Below are 6,443 nucleotides of genomic sequence, written 5' to 3'. Positions count from 1 at the left end.
GTTTCATCTGCAAACATATTCAGATGTACTTTTGATTCATTTTTTTCCCGCCTAAAAAGGTTGCTTACTTTGTTAGTGACGGCTTTTATTAGTAGAATGGTGCAGAAGGAGTTTGCCAACAATAACAAGCTTACCTTGGCCTTCAACTAATGAGGTTAAGTAACCGAATCTTAACTGTATAAGTCCGTCCACCAATAACTCTCTCCACAAGTGCCTCAGCAGAATCAGCAAGAAGTATCCACTTTATATTGCTTCAGCTGGCTGTGGTCTGGGCTCCCAAGTTTGTTGGGTTTGATGGCACAAATCCTCAGGGCTCGGGTCGGCCGGGCATTGAAGGAGGGTTCCGATGGTCCGCAGCCGATTGTAATTTTCCCGCCAAATCTGACTACACTACGGACTACAAGTGTAGTGCGGCTGCGAAATGGGTGGCACGTGAGATGTTTTTGTTTTTGTTTTGTTTTGTTGTGTTCCAGTGCTCCCATGTCCGTGAAACAAATGTGGCAGGGTATGGAGAAACTGCATGGAAGAAGGAAGAAAGCGGTGGTTGAAAAGTTTTGAATTTCCCTCCTCATTACATCATACCCCACATCACATAGACCTACTCTCAGTTCTTTTTTGTTTGTGATGAATTGAATGAATTAGGATAATGAATTAGATTTTATTCGACTCTTCCGACCCCATTCCGGGGTATGAGAGTACAACACATAAATACAAGATAATGGTTATAACAATATCAAAGAATACATGTTTGTGATATATTACAATGATGTATATAAAATAGTCTATACCTACTAAACATATATACAGTGATATATACAAATTGGCAAGCAAGGTTAACTAATCGTATGAACCATACGACCAAACAATCGTGACATACAACTACAAAATATGTACTAGAGATCGAGTATCACTGGATGCTTAATTTTTCTACCACTACGAGTTACAATGTTTTCTTTCCTGACTACAGTACACTCAACTTGTTCAGGCTTCTGCAAATTTGCAAAATATGACATGATCAGCCTTACAAATAACACTAATCTTTTAAGCTGTCCTAAATGCGAGCATGAAAATAATCTGGACATGTGTAATGAGCAAGGACGTTTAACCAAATAATGATTGCTTAAATATAACTGCCTTTCCTTTTCAAAGAAGGGGCATACGAAAACATAGTGAAATTCATCACCCGTTTCATGCCTATCACAACAAGGGCATTGAACATCCCTTTCATCAAATGACTGTACAAATCTTCTATTATTAGCTGGCAACTGATTTGACCTACATCGAAAACGGCTCAATGAAATTCTATCCCTCTTACTCAACTGGACTAAGTACCATTCAAAGAGACTATTCGTCTTAAAAATCCTATAATTTAAACATACTCCATTAATTTTGACCAAACATTTGCCATCAAATCCTGTTTAGACATATCACTTAATCTCAGCTTCAAGGTGCTCAATATCCAGTTATTACTAAATCCTTCCCCTTTTCTTAACCATACAACACCAAGACCAGCATTGTTTAAAATTTCCTCAATATGAGATATCCACTTAGATACAAAAGTCGTGTCCTGTTGACTTATTAATCTTTGGAGTGTATAAAACCTGAATGAATATTTAGCAGAAGAACCCTTTATGATCCTCAGCCAAAAGCTAACCATACGATATTTAACAGTATTAGCCAGTCGTGTTCTCCCGGTTTCTGCATATACCATACAATCTGGTGTGAATTTATTTACACATAACAACGATTTCAAGAATTTCCTATGAAAAATTTCGATTTGACTCAAATCCATAAAATCCCAAACTTCACACCCGTACAATAGTATTGGTAACACTAACTGATCAAACAGTTCGCATTGAATATCCACAGGAAGCTTGAGTTTCTGAACCTTTAGTGACATAGAAAAAAGTGCTTTCCTTGCCTGTGTCACCTGTTTAGAAATAGCCTTCTTAAAACTTCCATTGTAATTAAATTGAATACCTAAATAAACAAAATCATCCACTACATCAAGTTTGTCTTCACCAAAACTGAACAATGGAAAGTTACGTACTTTGCCTCTTGAGAAAATCAGGACTTTAGTTTTTGTAGTATTGACACTTAACTTCCAATCTATACAATATCCATGCAATGCATTCAAAGCCAACTGAAGCTCTTCTGCACTGTCGGCTAAAATAAGAGTGTCGTCTGCATACAACAATGTATATAAATGTATGAAAAGATCCTCATTGACTTCTTTGTCTAAAATATCAACACAAACTTTTTCAAACAAAAACTGCAGTCCCTTGAAACGGCAACTCAAAAAGGATTCAAAATCATTGAGATATAATGCAAAAAGCAGAGGCGATAAATTTTCACCCTGCCGTACACCAACATTACACTGAAAGGCCTCAGAATGTTGACCATCTACTAATACACAAGATTTGGCTTGAGCATACATATTCTTTATAACTGTAAACACCTTACCATCCACCCCAGACTTCAACATTTTATGCCAAAGTGAAACCCTATCAACCATATCAAAGGCTTTCTTAAAATCAATGAATGCACAAATAAATTCGTTTGCGTTTAGACAAATATATATCAATTAAAGTTTTCAAAACAAAGGCGTGATCCATTGTAGAATATCCAGCCCGAAAGCCAGCTTGTTCTTCTCCAAGCATACCTTGATTGTTAAGGTAAGTTGTTATCCTATGATTCAAAATAGAAGTGAATAACTTCCCCAAACAGCTTAAAAGTGTTATTCCATGATAATTATCTGGGTCTGTATCCCTTCCCTTTTTCTTAAAAATTGGTACTATAGTGCCGAGACACCAGTCTTTTGGAACTAAACCACTTTCCAAAATTATATTAAAGTACATTGTAATGCAATCCAAAACACGACTTGAACAATGTTTTAAAAATTCATTTCTAATCAAATCAATACCACATGCCTTATTGTTCCTTAACTTCTGAACCATCTTAATGACTTCATCAATTACAATTGGTGCATTTAACTCATTATTACCTGCTGATCCATCCAAATCGTACTCTGGAACTGAAATTAAATTTCGAACCGAATTCAGTTTACTAAAATGACGCACAAAATCAACCAAAGGGACCTTTGCCGCACACGAGTCACGCTTACGGCCATTCAGTAACTTCCAGTACTCCCGCGGGCTATCCTTTTTAAGTATACGAAGACGATCATGCAGTGATTTACTATATGCCTTATTCTTCCTTCTCAACAATTTCTTGTAACCACTAGCAACAGTCTTAATGTCAGCCAGCATTTGCTCCTTCTCTCTCATAGGTTTCCCTTTACACTTCCGTTTAGTCCTATTCTTGAAATTAAGATAATGCAATCTAGCCTGTACACACTCATTATCAAACCATGGCTTTTGTTCTTTGCGAGGTTTCCTAGGATTACCTATGCTACGAACCTTTTCCTCACAAATACCAACTTCTTTTCCAGCATTCATGAAAATATCACCCAACAACGCACTAAAGCTATCAATATGAGCTTGTGTGGATGATCTTTCTACCACCCTCAATTCACTCAACAAGGCATGAATATTCTGATCAAGCTTTAAACTGAAATCTAGTGCCTTTTTACTATCCCACTTAAATGAAACATACTTGACATTCTTGGTTGAAATACAGAATAACTTAATTCACCGCATTAAAAATTGTCAAATATACTACTAGAAGTCACAAGACCTAGAAATTGCAAATATAAAATTCCTTCTCTTTTAGATTGTAAAAATAGCTTTTACTAAATTGTTGTACCTGATGATTCTACAATGAATTCATTCAGTTCATAAAGGGGTGGATCCAGGAATTCCGTTAAAGGGAGGCGCGGGGGGGGGGGGGGGGGCGCTGCTGAAAATATTTCTGGTGCCACTTCAGGGTTGAATCGGTTGACAAGCAAAAAAACAAACAAAAACAAAACAAAATGAAACAAAACAAAACACAAAAGGGCTTCATCGCCATTTTCTGGTGCCAGTACAATTGTTTTTATTTTTTTTTGTTTAAGAAAGATTAAAGGGGAAGGCGCGCGCCAGGTAACCACCCCCCCCCCCCCATCTGCCTCTTATACGTGTATAATGCGTAGGCCTATAGTCCTCCCTATCAGTACAATCATGCATTATTTTGTTTGTTTGTTTGTTTGTTGCTTGCATGCATGTCTGTTTGTTTTTGTAACTGATGTTTAGGCATGAATGTGTCACGCTGTTTTGCTTTCCCGATACAATTAAGCTGTATAATTTTTGGTTCCATGCCTCCTTAACGTGGGCCCAATTGTCATATTGTATATAAATTTTTAATTTTAATGATTTTCGTATTGAACGATATATATGAGAATCTATTCTGAATTGAATTGAATTGAATTAAATTGTTATATGCTCGTGTGTGTGTGTGTGTGTGTGTGTGTGTGTGTATGTGGTGTGTGTGCATGTGTTTCAACTATATCTGTTTCACAATGATTTGAAGTATAGTAGTTGTCATTGTCATTACAGCAATGTATCCCGATATAGACCTAAACAAAATATATAAATGAAGATGCACCGTCATAGTGGGGTTGCCTAAAAGCAATCTTCATCTTAACCAGGATGCTAATAGACACAGTATAAGTCACTCAAAATCTAATTTCATTTCCGAATGATCCCTAGACATAAAAAGTCATTTCAGCATAGCAGTTGTTACACTAGCCCTATAGACCTATAGAAACTGCAACATGAATCGCCAAATACTCGCAAAAATGGCAACGCTATTTTTTTTATCAAAAAGTTTATCTATTGCAGTCAAATTGTAATTCATAATGAATAATTCTGCTTACTTTTTTCTTTTACAATATATATATATATATGTATATATATATATGTATATATATTATATATAATATATCAATCCTCTCACTGTTGTTATTGTTCTTTTTTTATTCGTGCATGTATTGCATTGTTAGGCGTACCCGATATAAGGAAATATATTTCACTTTGAACATGTTGAAATCTAAAGTGAAAGACATGTGCAAAAGTGACCCTCACTTAATGAAAAAAAAAATTATCCCTTGCTCTGTGTGGCTCAATGTGCGGCTATTCATTTGTTTTGTTTTTCCGAAAAAAAAACGCGTTTTATATGTTTGTTGTTGTTGCTCTTGTGATGCGACAAGTTTGAATGTTTATCAAGTCATAATATTGTTGCCATCTCACTCGAAAAGATTTCTCATGAATTCTTATTCTTTCACGAAAAGTGGAAATTGACTTCTTTTAGTGCTTATGACGTAGTGATGCATGTATGCACAAAGCTCAAATTTTTATTTTTTGATTAATAGTATATAGGCCTACATCAGAGTAGCATGCACAGTATAACAACAGTCTTTTAGTCTTTATTCATTCGGGCTGTCTCCGAAGTTTTATATAATTATAAAACAATATCCCTCACACACACACAAACACACACACGGCCGAACACATTATATATATATATATATAATATACGCATATAGAGCTACGCAAGATTTGTTGGCAATGCATTTAAGTCTCCTTGCACCACCCCGCCCATGTTAAGTTTTAGCCCATTGCTGTCACTATTATATATATATATATATATATATATATATATATATATATATATAGTGAAAACTTCGAGCAAAGAAAATGAGTTTTCATCGGGTTTCCACCCATTTTCTTTGCTCAAAGTTTTCATTATTAGGTGATACGCTATCAGCGTATCACCTATTGTGATTGTCAAAATCTCTCTTTATTTCTTTTTATTCTTCTTTCTTTCTGGACAATTTTGTGTCATCAATATCTCAAGAATGACATTACGGAATAACATGACATTTTCAGGGAACATGTCTCATGACAAAATCTAGCCACAATAAGGTTTTCATGACAGTAACATATCTATGACGTCATCTAGGCGCCATTTTGTGATTTTCGGACCATGTTACATGATCGATCATAACTTCATATCTAAAGGTCATGTCTGTATCATTTTCGGCGGACATTAAGTTCAGGTCACGCTCTATCATACATTTTAATGCTAATTACCTAAGACATTATTACGCGCGCGTACGCGCGCGTCAAACTTTTAAAAGGCTCAAAACAACTTACCAATGGGAAATCTCGAAGTTTCAGACAATTTTAAGCGTTTCGCGCGTTCGCGTCCGTCCGCACATTTTCGCGCGTAGTGCGCGTAAGCAAACTGAAAATGCACATTTTTTGACAGATTTGGATTCCTGATACATTAAGTAACAATATCCATTGATTTCCGATCAATTTTGACCTATAACAAAGGAATGCGTTGGCGTCAAAGTTGAAATTTCGTGTGCGCGTCTTTGTGCAAATATAGCGAAAAACATGTCTTTGTTTATTTCGCCATAGCTCTTTAAAACGTCTGGTTACCCTATGTTTTTATTGCATATTACAAAAACATATGAATTGGAAATAACGTTTCAAGTATTA

The 6,443-nt window shown here is 35.8% G+C and overlaps 1 pseudogene; it reads right to left on the bottom strand.

Annotated features, from left to right (window-relative positions):
• Positions 1-224: 224 nt before the first annotated feature.
• LOC139718977 (uncharacterized) lies at positions 225-2,515 on the bottom strand (annotated as a pseudogene).
• Between the last annotated feature and the right edge of the window lie 3,928 nt (positions 2,516-6,443).

This window comes from Diadema antillarum, unplaced genomic scaffold (assembly GCF_040938485.1).
Source record: "Diadema antillarum isolate AM-2024a unplaced genomic scaffold, OU_Dant_1.0 scf00000103, whole genome shotgun sequence".
NCBI lineage: Eukaryota > Metazoa > Echinodermata > Echinoidea > Diadematoida > Diadematidae > Diadema > Diadema antillarum.
This window is presented reverse-complemented; position numbering and strand designations above follow the sequence as displayed.